Here is a 17827-nt window from a genome sequence, read left to right on the forward strand (position 1 = left end):
GCTAAATTGCAGGATAAAAAGGGGGAAAAAAAATCATCAAGACAAGCTAATAATTAACAGGAATGAAGTTTACAGAAAATGCTTTAAGTGGTTTCACTGAACTGATATGAAACCGACTCACACTGAATGGTACTGATTGGGAGGGGATGGGAAGGACTATTCACCCAGAAAAGATCCTTTTTTTGTGTACGACCGTAGCTAGAAAACCATACGCTACGCCTTGTTAACAGGTTTTACCCCTGACAAAGCCTCGATTTTTCTTTTTAAAAAACTGATTTCCATTTTACTTCCTGCGCATTTCGGATTCAATCTTGCAATACCTGGGCAACAAGCTGACTTAAAAGCCCCGGTTCCTGTTCCCCAGGTCCTAGTCGCCGCCTGGCTCGTGCCCGCGACCCCAGCAGCCTCCGGCGCACACCTCAGGCCGCCGCCGCTCCCCCACCCCCGGCGGAGCGCGCGGCGCCGGGAGAACTTCCGGCCGAACCGGCGCGAGGTCCCCGCCCCTCCCCCACGAGCGCGAGATTGGGCGCAGTTTTCCCGCGAGGCCGCGGGGGCACGCCGACCGTCGCCAGGCCCCAGAGTGCATTGCGGGCTAGAGCGCGCGGGCGCCGCTCCACTGTCGAGCTACCGCGGGAAAATTCCAAAAACGTCAAACAAAACAAAACACCAGTACGAGGCAAAGCCAAATTCGCAAGCCACAGAACCCGGGCGGAGGCGTCCTTTCTGCCACTACCCAAACTGCTGAAGCCGCTCTGGCGCAGACCACCCGGTAAGAGGCCGCAGAACGACAGCGAAGGCGGCTGCTTCCCTCGGGGGTCTGGGCGACACGTCAGCCCAGGAGTAGGGGTGGGGCAGGGGGAAGGGAGGGAGGGAAGACTCGCGAGAACGTCCGCAGCGCCCGGCGCATCTAGGTGGGTGAGCAATGCCCTCGCCTTGTGTTGGGGCTGAGGAGGGAGGTGGGAAGGGGCTTGAGGTGGCGCCAGCCCGCGAGGGGGCGTGACCAAGGGCGTGGCTGGCGGGGATGGAGCCGGAGCGCGCCGGGCATGGCCAGGGGCGTGGCGGGGTGCGAGGGGTGTGGTCAGGGAGTTGTGGGGCGCGAAGGGCGTGGCCAGGGGCTGGACCGGCTGGGGAGGGGCGGGGGAGCCCGGGAGGGTGGAGCCGGCGCGGAGCCGGCGCGGAGCCGACGCCGGAGGCACGCGGAAGGGAGCTCCCAGAGCGGCGAGACTTGGGTATTGGCGTTTCGGTTTTGTTCATTGAGGGCCCGCAGCTATGTCTACGTAAAAGGAGAGAGGCAGGGTGGACCTTCTATGCCCCGGATCCGTGGGAGCTGTGCAAAGCTCGCCTCCTCTAACCCATCACCCCGTACAGCTGGCCGGTCGCTCTCCGATCTCCTGCACCCTTGGCGCTAGGAGGGGGCGGAGGCCGTTACCCCTCCCGCCCTCCAGTCCCTTCATCGCACCGGGGAGGAAGTTCTGGTGGGCGACCGTCTCTCCGCAACTCCCAGGCCAAATCGGGTCCAAAGCCCTGAGAAGGGTTTGGGAGGTGTCGCTTCTTGGCTTGCTTGTTTGTATTTACTTGGGAGCTTTTACAGCCGTGAACGTTCTGTGGTCTTGTACGGGGCTACAAGTCTGGAGGGGAAAAGATTAGGAGTTTTTGAAACATGAGAGATTTGGGACAGATTTGGGACCAGAATTTGAAGGAAAGAGGCCGAGCTATTTTCCGGCGAAGACTTGTATGTGCCAGTACTTTTGTCCTCATCTGAAACTCTTGGCTCCCTAGCTCCCGGTTTCATTGTAATCTGTCCGGTTTAGTGCAGCTCAACTGTGATGTGATTGACTTACCATTTATCACGTGAGCAGGGCATTTCTGGGCCACCCAACTTCAGCTCTATAAAGCGCATCCATAAGGATGTTACTTACCTTCAGAGATGTGCAGCTCAGAACTTTATCTCGTTATTCCCTTAAAGAAGAGAGGGAAGGTTGTTACAAATGATAGAATTCATACCATGTGTTGGGATCATTTATTACATAAACTTGATAGAAAACGTGTTCATCTTAAACTGATGTTTCAATATAATGGACTGTGCCAGATTCACACGGAAACAAGCATTCATCTGCATATACAAGAATAACTGCATCAAAACAGAATTTGTTTTTGTTAGTTCTATCAAAGGTCTCTTTCCCCAGAGTTAAAATTAGGTCCTGCTTATTTAGAATTGGACTAATTATACTAAGGTATATATTACCTTTTAATTCATTTTTTTCATTTTTCAATCATATTCCTCTTGATTTCTTGGAAAACATTTACTAAGGCTCCAGAAAAGAAAGATAAACTATATTGGAATTTTTCGTTCTCTAATAAAAAACATTAACTTGATTGATTGGTTGGGTGTGGAAGATGTGTTACTGCATGTATGTGACTCTGTGCATGTACGTTTTAAAATAAATGGTATTTCAAACCAGTTCCATATTTCAGCAAGTACTTCCAGTAACAATTATACAGATTTTGTATTTATGAAAACCAGCTACAAGGAGGCCAGCCTAGCCAGTAGAAAGTCGGATTGATTACCTAGGCTACAGAGAGTGCCAGAAAAATCTCATATGGTGTGGCAGTTCCAAGTTGTGGTGTGTCCAAGTTCCAAGTTGGTAGTGGTGGAGCCTCAAATCAGGCTCAAAATCAATACCAAATGGATTTATAAAATTTTAGGCTGGGGTATGTATATTCTCCATGTTTATGGATACTGAATGACTGAATTTACTATGAGAGAACACTTATTGGAGAAGTACATTGAGTTTGCAATACTTTAATAAAAATGTAGTAGAAGTAGAGAAGAAAATCCTTAAAAATTTATCAGAAAAGTTAGATAACACTATAAATCTTGAACATTTTATTTTCTACTAAATATCTTTTTTTTTTCTTACTCTGTTCCGAAGAGACCTTGCAATGTTACCTGGTCCATATTTTTAGAACTCTTTATAAACTCTGCTAGGTATGTAGAAATCATTTCCCTGTTAAGATCTCTGATACAGAAACATCTATAATCATCCTGGTACCTTTCTCTAACTTTAGGAAGGCAGAGTTCATATGGAAATCACCTTTTTGAGATTGAATACTCTGTTTTCTAAAGAATTAAGTGACTTTTAGTAAATTTAGTAGGTTTTTGGAATTGTGCAGTGATTACTATTCATTTTTAGACCATTTATGTCACCCTAACAAGTTGGCACATGCAAGTTCATAGTTGATCCCAGCTGTGGCTTTCAGCTAGGCAATCAGGCAACCATTGATTTGCTGTCTCTATAGATTAGCTTTTGGCCATTTCATATAAATGGATTCATAAAATAAGCACTGTCTTATTTCTGGTTTCTTTCACTTAGCATGATGTTTTTGAGATTCATCCATTTTGTACTGTCTATCAATAGTTATTCTTGTTTATTGCTAAATATTATTCCATTGTATGGTTATACCATATTTTGTTTTATCTGTTCACCAGTTGATGGGCACTTGAGTTACTTCTACTTTTTGGATATAATGAATAATACTGCTCTGAGCATTCATGTGCAAGTCTTTGGACATACGTTTTCATTTTTCTTGGATAGATACTTATGAGTGGAATTGCTGGGTTGTATAGTAAACCTGTGTTTAACTTTTTAAAACTACCAAACTTTTCCATTGAGGCTGCACCATATTATAGTTCCACCAGCAGTGTATGGGAGTTTTAATTTTTCCAGAACTTAATTTGTTAATTGTGTCTTTTTAAAATAGCCGTCCAAGTGGGTGTGAAAGTAGTATCTAATTGTGGTTTTAATTTCCCTATTGGCCAATGATGTTGAATATATTTTCATGTGCTTCTTAGCAATTTTTATGTCACTTTTGAAATATCTACTGAAACCTTTTGTCCATTTTTTAATTGGGTTATGTCAACTTTTTAACAGTAAAAGGTAGATGATTCAGGCAGCAAAATCAGGTTTATTTGGGAACAACAGAGGGATTACAATTCAGGACAAGCAAACTATGGTGAATCATAGGCAAGTCTTGAGAACAAAATAGGAGTGTCCTTTTATAGAGGAAAGGAGGAAGTTTGGGAGGGTGTTTTGAACAAAAGTTCATTGGAAGAAAAAGAATTTGAAGTGGTGGCAGCTTCTCATTGGCTGTAGGTGAGGGCAGCTTGTTGCTGGGCACAGAACAAACCTTACTGCTGGACTGTGCAAGCTGGAACAAGTGATATGTGTGTGAGTCATCTCTTTATGGTTTCAAAATTCCAATTTTGAGTTAGGTTTCCTTTAACACATTATCACACCTTTCTTAGCATCACTGATCAAGAGTTGAGCCATCTGTTGCTTGTTAGAATTGTTTTTATCCTTTGGTGCCTGGAAGGTCCTTTCCTGTATTTCATGTCCCACATCAGAGGGAGGTGCACAGATTGGAAACCACTAAAGCCACATTTGAGTAACAAGATACAGTGGGAGGGAGAACTCTAGGGTGTTTCCCATCCAAAATCTGTATCTTACCAAAATTGTAAGCATTGGCGATATCTTGAAATGTTGAGGTGGCATCACCCTGTTGGATATGTTGTTTCTGCTAGGTTTTGATAGACAATAGGTACAGAGCTTAAAGATGATTATACAGAATGATATAAGGACAGAATAATGATACTAGTTCATGGGCAGCCCGGGTGGCTCAGCGGTTTAGCGCCACCTTTAGCCCAGAGCCTGATCCCAGGATCGAGTCCCACATCAGGCTCCCTGCATGGAGCCTGCTTCTCCCTCTGACTGTGTCTCTGCCTCTCTCTCTCTCTCTCTCTCTCTCTCTGTGTGTGTCTCATGAATAAATAAATCTTTAAAATAAATAAAATATGTACTTGTTTTAGACATAACGCTATCATATGCTTAACAGATTACAGTATAGTGTAAACATAACTTTTATATGCACTGGAAACCAAAACATCCATCTGACTTGCCTTAGTAATATTCAATTTATTGCTGTTTTCTGGAACTGAAGTCCCACTGATGTGGGACTTGATCCCTGGACTCCAGGATCATGCCCTGGGCCAAAGGCAGGCGCTAAACCGCTGAGCCACCCAGGGATCCCCATAAAACAAGTACATATTTTAGTTAAAACACTGTATTGCTAAAAAATGTTAACCATCTGAGCTTTCAGCAAGCTATAATCACTGGTCACTGATCACTAAAAAATATAATGAAAAGTTTGAAATAGTACGAGAATTACTAAAATATGACAGTCACAAAGTTAGCAAATGCTGTTGGAAAAATGACATTAATAGACTTGTTTGACACAGGGTTGTCACAAACCTTCAATTTGTTTAAAAAAAAAAAAAGAAGCAATATCTGCGAAGCACAATTAAATAAGGTATGCCTGTACTTTAGCCAGTGATCAAGTGGCTGTTGTTGGGCTGCTATTGCCTTAGAACTGGGTTTGGCAAGTTTTCCCAGTTCCAGGGGAGAGTTTTAATCTTTTGTTAATTGTCATGAAAGTCCACAAAAGAGGTAAGTACCCTTTTGATGGAGGCAAATGCAGAGTCATGTTTGCTTCCTGGGGGTTACCTTTTAATGTGGTAATGAAGTTTTAGCGGTGAAAACCAATGTAAGCACATGATTGTTTTCAAGGGATGTAATTAGACCTTTGTGATACTGAAATATATCTCCTTTTATCAGGTGTGGGTCAAAAAGTGTGGAAGCTAGATCCGTAGGGCACTCAGTAATTATCTCAAAGAATTTGTAGATTGTGAAATTTGTAGATTCTGAAAAATTATCTCAAAGAATTTGTAGATTCTGAAGGGAGCAGATCTAAGATTAGGAAGGACTAAGGTAATTCTTTTGGCCAGGGTATTTGGAGGTTTTCCACAAATTTTGCCAATTGAATTTTGATAGTGCTGTTGGTTTGTTCAGCTAGTCCTGAAGACTGAGGGTAAGTGAAAGGTGGTAAGTGACCATGAAGATGCTATAGAACTAGCCAGACATCACAGACTCCTGGTAATATTTGACCAATAAAATGAATTCCTTGATCACTGAAGAGCCTAAGAGGTGTTCTCAGGTAGGGATGATTTTTTTTTTATCCAGTAAGATTTTAGCTACTAAAGAGACAGGGAGCTTGTCTACATGTAAAGGCTTTGATCCAGTGGGAAGACATAGGAATCATTGTCAAGATGTATTTGTACCCATGATATGGGGGTAGCTGAATAAAGTTCATTTTCCAAACCTCGAATGGTCCATTAGGCTATTTATTTATTTATTTATTTATTTATGATAGTCACACACAGAGAGAGAACGAGGCAGAGACACAGGCAGAGGGAGAAGCAGGCTCCATGCACCGGGACCCCGACGTGGGACTCGATCCCGGGTCTCCAGGATCGCGCCCTGGGCCAAAGGGAGGCGCCAAAACGCTGCGCCACCCAGGGATCCCGCCATTAGGCAATTTAAAGTGCCTGGGAGCAGTAAGGGCAGGTTTTCCTCAATTGTATTTTGGGCAGGTGGGGCAATCAGAGGAGGCCTTTTTTTGGGGTTTTGTTAATATTTCCCCACTAGTATTAATTTAAAAATTATCATTTTTATCCATAGATCATTTTATCCATGGATCAATGTTTAGTATAGGTACAGTGGTCAATAATGGGAACTTTAAAAATAAACTCGGGGACGCCCGGGTGGCTCAGTGGTTTAGCGCCACCTTCGGCCCAGGGCCTGATCTTGGAGACCCGGGATCGAGTCCCACATTGGGCTCCCTGCGTGGAGCCTGCTTCTCCCTCTGCCTGTGTCTCTGCCTCTCTCTGTGTCTCATGAATAAATAAAATCTTTAAAAAATAAAAATAAAAATAAACTCAAAATGGATTAAAGACTTAAATGTGAGACCTGAAACCATAAAATTCCTAGAAGAAAACAGCAGTAATTTCTTTAACATTGGCCAGAGAAACTTTTTTCTAGATATATCTCCCAAGGCAAGGAAAACAAAAGCAAAAATAAACAATTGAGACTACATCAAAATACAAAGCTTTTGCATAGCAAAGGAAACCATCAACAAAAAGACAACCTGTGAATGGGAGAAGACATTTGCAAATGATATATCCATATTTGCAAAAGGGGTTAATATCCGAAATACAGAGTTTATACAATTCAACACCAAAAATAATCCAAAAGAAAATGGGCAGGAAAAAAAACAATGGGCAGAGGACCTGAATTCCTTCAAAGGCATACAGATGGCCAATAGACATGTGAAAAGATGCTCAACATCACTAACCATCAAGGAAATGCAAATCAAACCCACCATGAGATATTACCCTCACACCTGTCAGAATGGCTAAGATAAAAAAAGACAGGAATTAAGAGTTGATGAGGATGTGGAGTAAAAGGAAGCCTTGTGCACTGTTGATGGGTATGCAGATTGGTGTAACCATTATGAAAAACAGTATGGAGTTCCCTCAAAGTATTAAAAATAGAATCATCACATGAGTCAGTAATCCTATTACTGCTGTTTACCAAAGAAAATGAAAACATATATTTTGATAAGTTATATACACCTTATGTTTTTTTTTTTAATTTTTTTTTAAAATTTTTTATTTATTTATGATAGTCACAGAGAGAGAGAGAGAGGCAGAGACACAGGCGGAGGGAGAAGCAGGCTCCATGCACCGGGAGCCTGATGTGGGATTCGATCCCGGGTCTCCAGGATCGCACCCTGGGCCAAAGGCAGGCGCCAAACCGCTGCGCCACCCAGGGATCCCCACACCCTATGTTTATTGCAGAATTATTTACAATAGCCAAGATACGGAAGCAACCTAATTGTCCATCAATAGATGAATGAATGAAGGTATACACACACACACACACACACACACACACACACACACACAGGAATATTATTCAGCCATAAAAAAAGAGATCTTGCCATTTGCAACAACATAGATGTATCTTAGAGGGTTTAATGCTAAGTGAAATCAGGCAGAAGAAGACATCCCATCTGATTTTACTCTCACGTGGAACTTAAGAAACAAAACAAAAACAAATGAACAAAGAATAAAAGAGACAAAAAACCAGACTCCTAAATACAGAGAAAAAACTGGTGGTTGCCTGAGGGGTGGTGGGGGAAGGGATGGGTGAGATAAGTAAGGAGATTAAGAGGTACTTATCTTGAAGAATATTGAACAATATAGTGTTAAATCAATGTATTGTACACCTGAGACTAATACAACACTGTATGTTTATTGCATGTTAATTTAAAAAGGGAATTAAAAAATAGAATTGCATAATTTCTTGTGGGACTGAGTTTTTATTTGGCCCAAAACACAAGTTTCTCTTTTTATCATACCAGCAACCATTTGATTGCCAATATTATTCTTCCTTTTCTGGTGCTGATTATTGGTGTCTCTAGTCAATTTCTCCAAGCTACCATCTGGAGGTGAGTTTCTTTAGATCATTACAGAGTTTTTTGACTTTTAGACCCTTTGAAGGCAGCATTTTTTTTTTTTGTGGAAATGTCAGGGAAGTGATTACATTTCGAGAGTCCAGCATAGTATGCCCCTGGACCTTAATGATAGCCAAAGCAGCAAGTAAAAATATGGCATCCAATAATTACTGAAGGTAAGGGCTTGTTTTATTTTTTTTATTTTTTTATTTTTTTTAATTTTTATTTATTTATGATAGTCACAGAGAGATAGAGAGAGGCAGAGATAAAGGCAGAGGGAGAAGCAGGCTCCATGCACCGGGAGCCTGACGTGGGATTCGATCCTGGGTCTCCAGGATCACGCCCCGGGCCAAAGGCAGGCGCCAAACCACTGCGCCACCCAGGGATCCCCTAAGGGCTTGTTTTAATTTGATCTCTACTAGAAGTAAAAAAGCTATGTTGTTTAGATAACATTGCAAAGTTGTGAGTCACTCCAAAGGCATATCTATTCCCAGTGCAAATGTTGTAGTGTTGCCCTTCTCTTGCATGCAGGCCTAAAGAGTACATATGATTTGGCTTGTTGGGCTGAAGTAGGCAAAGGCAAAGATGCTGCTTCAGTTATTTCAAAAGTTGGTATTGCATACCCAGCACAATATTTGCCATTTTAATCTTTCAAATAAGAATGATCGGTGAACCAGGAAAAGTCAGCATTATCTGAAGTTTTCTGTAAATCATCATCAGAAGGTAATTTGTCAGTATTTAGCAGTTGTGAGGGCTTTCATCAGTAGAGGAGGGGAGAAGAATAGCAGGGTTAAGGTTATTGCAGCAAATGAGAGTGATATAAGGGACAGTTAATGGGACAGTGTTATAGGAAGTGAAATGGCTTGATGAAAGATGTTGAGTATGATGAAAGTTAAGAGCTCTGACAGCATTTGGCACAAAGACAGTTAAAGGGGATTCCATGGTTATTCCCTCAGTGGCCCTTTCAAGAAGGGCAGTAACAGGTATAGCTTTGAGGAAGGGAGATATCCCTGGGCTACAGAATCTAGTTGTCTGTGATATCCTGTGGGTTGGTGGTGAACCTTATGTTTTTGGGTGAGTACCCCAAGGGCATTCCCTTTTTCATATACAACAAGAAAGGGAGTTGATAATTGGTGTGTCCAAGGGTGGTGGTGGAGGATATTAAACTAAATCTTTTAAGATTTGAAAAACCATGTCATCTCAATCTTCCAGGATTTAGAAATTTTTAATGAGATTTATTTAGGTTGGGCTATAAAGGAAGAGTTTTAGATCCAGTTGCAACAATAGCCTGCCAGCCTAAGAAAACTTCACAGCTGATGTTTGGTTTTGGGCTTTGAGAAGGTCAGGGTGCCATGAAGACTGTGTGATCTAAATGAAGTCCTTGTTCTAAGGTTAAATGTCCTAAATATCAAAATTAAGTTTGAACAAATTGTAATTTTTTTTAAAAGAGACTTCATATTCTGTTTGGCTTGTAGTTTTAGCAAATGGATGCTGTCTTCTTGGGAGGAGGCTTGGGAAGAGGAGCAGAGAAGTAAGTCATCCACATATTGTATTAAAGTGGAGTCTCCAGGGAACTTGATATTGTCTGGGTCAGCCTTCAAGGTTTGTGAGAAATAAGGGCTTTTCATGAAACCCTGGGGCATTACTGTCCAGGTATATTGCTGTTCTTCACAGGTAAAGGCAAAAAGATACTAACTAGTTTTATTTACTGGGATACTGAAGAAAACACTACATAAATCAATCATGAAAAAAAATTTGCTCTCAGAGGTGGAGGCTAATAGGTGGGATTGGGGGCAACAGAGTGACAAAGCAATAACAATATTGTTTTATGGTTCAAGGTCCTGGTGTGCCTCCATCTGTGGCCATTTGGTTTCTTCACAGGTAAAATGGTGTTGTAGTGCTGGTGCAGGGGATAATGAGGCCCTGGGTCTTATAGCCTTCTATGATTGGCTTAATGCTTTGAAGGGCCTCTTTACAGATTTTGACAGATTTTGAGGAATCTGTTTGGATCTTTAACAGGAGGTACTCTGGATTCTGTAAATACCAGTTGATGATTTTGCCATAGGGAGGATGGTAGCTGATCCATTAGGGATAAATGGTTAGTGTTCTTGGAATAGCTGTAGTGATGTCAGAGACAGAAAATAAGAGATGTTGAAGGGTCATTTGACTTATCTAATTGTCTATTTTGGTTGATGTTGTCAAATTCTAGAATTGTTTCCCCCTTTTGGGAGAAAAGTCCCAACATATTTTTCTAAGAAATGTTAGCCCAATAAATGAATAAGTTCAGAGAAACTAAGGAGCAAAGGATGGTTATCTCAAAAGACCTAAGCAAAAAGGGATAGGTTTAGAGCTAGGAACCTGTTGAGATTTATTAAAAACACCTACTGTTTGAACTTTTAGTATTCTGAAGCAGTGGCTGTTTAATGGCAGTGGAGCTGAGCACTGAGAGTGCAGCTCTAGTATCAATAAGGACCGAGAGATTCATTCCCAATCTGGAGACTGGTTTCTCCAGGTCAATTAAGGGAATGGACTGGAAAAGTCCCTTAGTTTGCTCCTTAGTTCTTTGGAGTTCCATCACTGTTCCTTAGGAGGACTTTGGCTGGTTAGAGGACTGAAGGTGCCTGGGTAAGCACTTAAGCTTGTAGCAGTCTTTTTTCCAGTGTTTTGGTTTTTTGCAATATAATGGCAGAGACCTGGAGGGTTTTGGTTTTGTTTAGGGGCCTTCATTTGTTGAAGTTCAAATTAAGGCATTTAAGTGTCTTCCTTTATTTGAATCATCTAAGACTTTGCTAAATCAGCTGAATTTGCAGTGGACATACTTTTTCATTCTGTTCTGGTCCTTTTTACTAGACTAAAAAAAATCTCAGTTCAGCCTGTTAATGAACCTAGAGTTAAAAGCTGTCCAGGTGGACTCAATATCCAAAGGAAGACCAGAATTTTCTTTAAAGATAATTTGGAGTTGACTCTAATAATCATGCATGGGCTCATTGGACTTCTGGGTACAAGCCTAAGTCATACTCCAATCAGCTGGCTTTGGGAAAGCCCTGAGAATTACCAAAAGGAGTCATTTGGCAGTTCCCCAAACCTGATCATATATAAGGCAGCAAGGGTTTCTTTGTCTTCATGTAGTAATTCTAGACTTCTTGGGATCATTCCATTTGGTAGTTTGCATTCAGTGTTGATCCTGGCCTTCGCTAACAAGCATATGGACTAGCTGATCGAAACCAGAGAAACCAGGTTGGTAAGTTTGAATGACTATACTAAATTCTTTAGCAAATCTATGGGGATCTTCAGATACTTTGGGAAAATCTTTGACTATAGCTTGTAATTCAACTTTAGTCCAGGTAACATAAGAAATTAAGGGTTTAGCATTTGGATCCACAGAGGGTCTGCTTTTAAAGAGTCAGGTTTTAATAGGTTCAGGGAGCAGGAAGTGGGGAGAGATTTGGGGAAAAAATACACTGAAGGGGTCAGAATGAGAAAGCAGAGGGTATAAGGAAGATGGGGATGCAGAAGAAAAGAAGCTGGCAGCAGAGACAAAGAGCACAAGGGAAGGGAAAAAGAGGCCCTGGAAGCTTTTTTGGGTCTTCTTTCAATTGTTCACCTCTGTTATTTTGAAAATGATATTTGGAAAAGAAAACTTTAAAATCTTGGATACATTTGGAAGGCTCCAGGTATCAATTAAAATAGGCATCCCATTTAGTCTAATTTCAGAGCTGGTCTTTTAGTTTGGTTCTGAAAAATACAAGTTTGGGTGATTGAAGTTTCCCCATAATGGCCATTGGAGTTGTAAGTTATCTTTGGCTAAGTTGTTCCACTAAAGAATGCAGAAGAGGAAGGACTATTGTTTTTGAACATAAAACTGACCAGAGTCCCAGAAGGAGGACTCTCTTGAGAAAATTTAGGGGATTGGGATTTCATACTTCAAAACCAGAGGTTTAGAAAATAAACAAGTATCACTAAAAGGACGTATACCTTCAAGAAAACACATCACCAATAAAATTGGAGAGCTCAACTAAAAGGAGGGAGCTTGAATTTAAGAGACTTACCAGGGATACCCGGGTAGCTCAATGGTTGAGCATCTGCCTTCGGCTCAGGTCGTGATCCTGGGATCAAGTCATCGGGCTCCCTATAGGGAGCTTGCTTCTCCCTTTTCCTGTGTTTGCATCACTCTCTGTGTCTCTCATAAGTAAATAAGTAAGAGACTTACCAAACTGAAAGGAAGAAGACAACTCAAGCAGAGAGCATGAGAGGCACAAGTGTGTGCCACACATGGTTCTAGGGGTCTAAATTCCTCGGGAGTTCATTGCCTTTGGATTCCACTTCTGACATCATGAAATATCAGCACTTTTTAAAAGAAAAATGTCTTGATCAGCCAGCAAATTCAAGTTTATTTGAAAATAGAAGAGGAATTGCAATTCAAGAGAAGGAAACTATGGTGAACCATAGGCAGATCCTGGGAACAAAGGAGGGGGGCATCCTTTTGTAGAGAAAAGAAGATATTTGGAGGGGTTGTATGAACTCATTGGAAGAAAATGAGAATTCACTATGTTGGTGGCTTCTCATTGGCTGTAAGTGAGTGAAGTGGTGATAGCCTCTCATTGGCTACAGGTGAGGATGGTTGCTGTTGGGTGCCTGCAGCTTGTTGCTGTGCGGAGAGGAAATCTTTCTTTTTCCTGCTGAACTAAGCAAGCATGCAATAAATGGTGTGTACGTGAGAACCCTCCTTTCATGGCTTCCCAGTTCCAATTTTGACTTAGGTTTCCTTAACACATTTTCACAGTTGTTTGTCTTATTATTGGGTTGTAAGCATTCTTTGTATATTCTGAATAGAAGCCCATTATCAGACCTGCGTTTTGCAAATAATTTCTCTCATTCTGTTACTTGTCTTTTCTTTTTCTTCATGGTATCCTTTGAAGTACAAAAGTTTTAGTTTTGAGAAGTCCAGTTTATCATTTGTTTTGGATCATATCCTAGATTTATGATTAATTTCCATGAACTTTTGTGTATGGCATGAGATATGGATCTAAAATAATTTTTTAGACATATATATCTGGTTGTGCCAGCACTATTTGTTGAAAAAAAGTTTCCCCACTTTTATCAACAATCAGTTTGCCATAGGGGTGCCTGAATGGCTTAGCCACTTGTGTCCAGCTCTTGGTTTTGGTTTAGGTTAGGATCTCAGTGTCATGAGATTAAATTGTGCATTGGGCTTCATGCTCAGAGTCTGCTTGAAACTCTCTCCCTCTGCCCCTCCTCCCCAAATACTCGTGCAAGCTCTCTCTCTTTCTCTCAAATGAAATCTTAGAACAAAATCAATTGACTGTAAATTATTCCTAGACTCTCATTTCTGTTTCAGTGATCTGTATGCCTATTTTAAGACATTATACTGTCTTTTTTTTATTTTTTTATTTTTATGATAGGCACACAGTGAGAGAGAGAGAGAGGCAGAGACACAGGCAGAGGGAGAAGCAGGCTCCATGCACCGGGAGCCCGATGTGGGATTCAATCCCGGGTCTCCAGGATTGCGCCCTGGGCCAAAGGCAGGCGCTAAACCACTGCGCCACCCAGGGATCCCGACATTGTCTTAATTATGGTAGCTTTATAGTAAATTTTGAAATTCGGTAATAAAAGTCTTGCAGTGTTTTTATTCTTTTTAAAATTGTTTTGGCTATTCTGGGTTCCTTACATTTCCATGTAAGCTTTAGTATCATCTTGTCATTCCCCCCTCCCCGCAAAAGTGTGCTGTGATTGATATTGATAGAAGTTGCATTGACTTTGTAGATCTCTTTTGGGGGAGAAATGTAATAACATGAATATGGAATGTCTTTTCATTTGTTTAGATCTTTAATTTCTTTGAGCATTGTTTTGTAATTATCATTGTACAAGTCTTGCCCCCTCCATTTTTAAGATTTGTTTTTTTAGAGAGCGTGTCCGGGGTTGGGGAGGGTGAGTAGTCTTAAGTACACTCTGCACTGAGTGCGAAGCCCAGCGTGCGGTTTGATCCCAAGACCCTGAGATCTTGACTTGAGCTGAAACCGAGACACTTAACCAACTATGCCACCCAGGTGCCTTGAATCTTGCCCTTCTTTTGTTAATTTTATTTCTTATTGTTTCATTTTTGATGCTATTGTGAATAGAAATAGTTCATTTTTGGATTGCTCATTGCCATTATATGAAAATACAGTTGGTTTTTTCTATGTTGATCTAGTGTTATGCAGCCTTGTTTATTACTTCAAGCAGGTTTTTGTGAATTCTTTAGAATTTTCTACATACACTATTGTGTCATCTGTCAATATAGACAATTTTGTTTCCCTTTGCACTTAGATTCCTTTTTCTTTTTCTTTCTTCTTCTTCTTCTTTTTTTTTTTTTTTTTTTTGCCTAAAACTTCTAGTACATTGCTGAATGGAAGTGGAGAGAGTGGACATTCTTGACTTGTTTCTGATTTTAAGGGGAAAGCATCTAATCTTTTACCAATAGATATGATGTTAGATATAAGTTTTTCATTAATGATCTTTATCAGGTTGAACTTTCTTTCTTATATTGTTGAGAGTTCTTATCTTGAACTAATGTTGGATACACAAAATAGAAAGGTGAAAAAGAAGATATGAAAACATAAAATGTTGGTAGGGTAGGAAAAATCAGTTTTTAGAATGCATTCAAACTTAAGTTGCTACCAACATTATATATACATATATATATTTATAATATATATTTATAATATATATTTATAATATATATAAAATATAAAATTTTATATATATACAAAAGTAGCTGTTACATGTGAACTTCATGGTAACCAGAAAGTGAAAACCTATTAATACATGTACAAAAGATAATGAGAAATAAATGTAAACCTAACTCTGTGGAAAGTTATTGAACCACAAGGGAAGAGAGTAAGAGAAGAAAGGAAAAGAGGGGAACTACAAAAACAGCCAGAGAACAGTTAACAAAATGACAATAAATGCATACTTCTCAATAATTACCTTAAATGTAGATGGTTTAAATTCTCCAATCAAAAGGCATAAAGTGGGGATCCCTGGGTGGCTCAGAGGTTTAGAACCTGCCTTTGGCCTGGTGTGTGATCCTGGAGTCCCAGGATCAAGTCCCACATCAGGCTCCCTGCATAGAGCCTGCTTTTCCCTCTGCCTCCTTTTCCCTCTGCCTCCTTTTCCCTCTTTTCCCTCTTTTCCCTCTGCTTCTTTCTCTCTCATGAATAAATAAATAAAATCTTAAAAAAAGAAAAGTCATAAAGTGGCTGAATGGATTAAAAAACAAAAGAAGACTTATCTCTATATATAGCTTACAGAAGACTCCCTTCACATCTAAACACTTATATAGACTGAAAGTAAAGGGATAGGGAAAGATATTTCATGTAAATGGAAACAGAAAGAAAGCTGTTGTAGCTATACTTACATTAGACAAAGTAGATTTAAGACAAACTGTAATAAAGGACAAAAAAGGGCATTACATAGTGACAAAGGGGTCAATTTTAAAGAAGATAGAACATTTTAAAATATTTGTGCACTCAGCATAGGAGTGCGTACAAGTGAATATAAAGCAAATATTAACACACTTAATGGAAGAAATTGACAGCAATGCAATAATAGGGAGCTTCAATATCCTACTTACATCTGTGTGTAGATTATCCAGACCCCTCCAAAAAATTAATAAGGAAACATTGGTCTAAAATGACACATTAGGCCAGATGAACTTAATACATACATATAGAACATTCTGTCTAAAGCAACAAAATACACTTTTTTCTCAAGTGCACATGGAACATTCTCAGGATAGATCGCATCTTAGGCCACAAAACAAATCTCAAAATTTAGAAAGATTGGAATCATATGAAGATTCTTTTCTGACCACTGTCAGAAAAGCCACCAAAATGTGGAGATTAAATGTGCTACTGAAAACCAATTAGCTTGACAAAGAAATCAAAAAAGAAATGAGAAAATACCCTGAAACAAATAAAGATGGGAGTATAATATTGCAAAATTTATGGGATACAACAAAAGCAGTTTTAAAAGGGAAGTTTATAGTGATACAGGCCACCTAAAGAAACAGGAAAAACATCAAGCAATCTTAATTTTCACTTAAAACAATTTGAAAAAGAAGAGTAAATGGAAGCCCAAAGTTGAAGGCATGAAATATAGTAAAAATCAGTGGGGAGATAAATGCAATAGAGATTAAAAAAAAAAAAAAAAGAAGAACAGAAAAGATTAGTAAGGTTAAGAGCTAGTTCATTGAAATACGGGACGCCTGAGTGACTCAGAGATTGAGCTTACTTCTTTGCCTCAGGGTGTGATCTGAGAGTCCCGGGATTGAGTCCCGCATCTGGCTTCCTGCTTGGAGCCTGCTTCTGCCTCTGCCTGTGTCTCTGCCTCTCCCCTCTGTGTCTCTCATGAATAAATAAATAAAAATCTTAAAAAAAAAGATAAGATAAAATGTACTCAAACTCTATAGAAAATAAAAATAGAGGGCTCAAATAAAATCAGAAATGAAAGAAAAGTTACAACTGAAACCACAGAAATACAAAGGATCTTAAAAGACTGCCATGAACCAATTCTATGCCAACAGTCTGACAACCTAGAAGAAATAGATATATTCCTAGAAATATAATCTTCTAGACTGAATCACGAAAAAATAAAAAATTTGAATAGGTTTATTATTAGTAAGGAGATTGAATTGCTAATGAAAAAACTCCCCACAAACAAAAGCCCAGGACCAGATAGGTCCACTGATGAATTCCACCAAATATTTAGAGCAAATTTACTACCTGTCCTTCTCAGATTCTTCCCAAAAATTGAAGAAGGAATACTTCCAAACTCATGAGGCCAGCATTACCTTGATATCAATACCAGAGAAAGACACAGTAAACAGAAAATTACAGGCCAGTATTTCTGATGAACTTAGGTGTAAAAATCCTCAACACAATATTAGCAAGCCAAATTCAGTAATACCTTAAAAGGATCATACACCATGGTCAAAGAGCTTTATTTCGGGTATACAAAGGTAGTTCAGTAGCCACAAGTCAATCAGTGTGATACACCATATTAACAAAAAGAAGGATAAAAATTATATCATTTCAATAGGTACAGAAAAAGTATTTGACAGAATTCGACATCCATTTGCGATAAAACTCAACAAAGTGGGAATAGAGGGTATGTACATCAACATAATAAATGCCATATATGACAAATTCACAGCTAACAGCATACTCAATTAGTGAAAAGCCGGAAGCTTTTCTTGTAAGATCAGGAACAAGACAAAGATTCCTACTCTTGCCACTTTTAATCAACATAGAATAGAAGCCCTAGCTGCAGCAATTAGGCAAGAAAAAAAAAGGCATCCAAATTGGAAATGAGTAAAATGTCACTATTTGCAGGTGCTGACATTATATATAGAAAA

At 39.9% G+C, this 17827-nt stretch overlaps 1 protein-coding gene across 6 annotated transcripts in view; it reads left to right on the forward strand.

The window, feature by feature from the left end:
- The first annotated feature begins 612 nt into the window (after positions 1-612).
- FANCC (FA complementation group C) overlaps positions 613-17827 on the forward strand; it is a 272119-nt gene continuing 254904 nt past the window's right edge. For 4 of the 6 annotated variants that reach the window (XM_041735278.1, XM_041735303.1, XM_041735305.1 and 1 more), the window contains exon 1: positions 613-769. The gene's annotated coding sequence lies outside the window, so the exon portion shown is untranslated. Of the gene's footprint in view, positions 770-1105; positions 2235-17827 lie in introns of those variants that run through there. The other 2 variants (XM_041735287.1, XM_041735291.1) reach the window with 2 other exon arrangements.

Source organism: Vulpes lagopus, chromosome 2, assembly GCF_018345385.1.
Source record: "Vulpes lagopus strain Blue_001 chromosome 2, ASM1834538v1, whole genome shotgun sequence".
NCBI lineage: Eukaryota > Metazoa > Chordata > Mammalia > Carnivora > Canidae > Vulpes > Vulpes lagopus.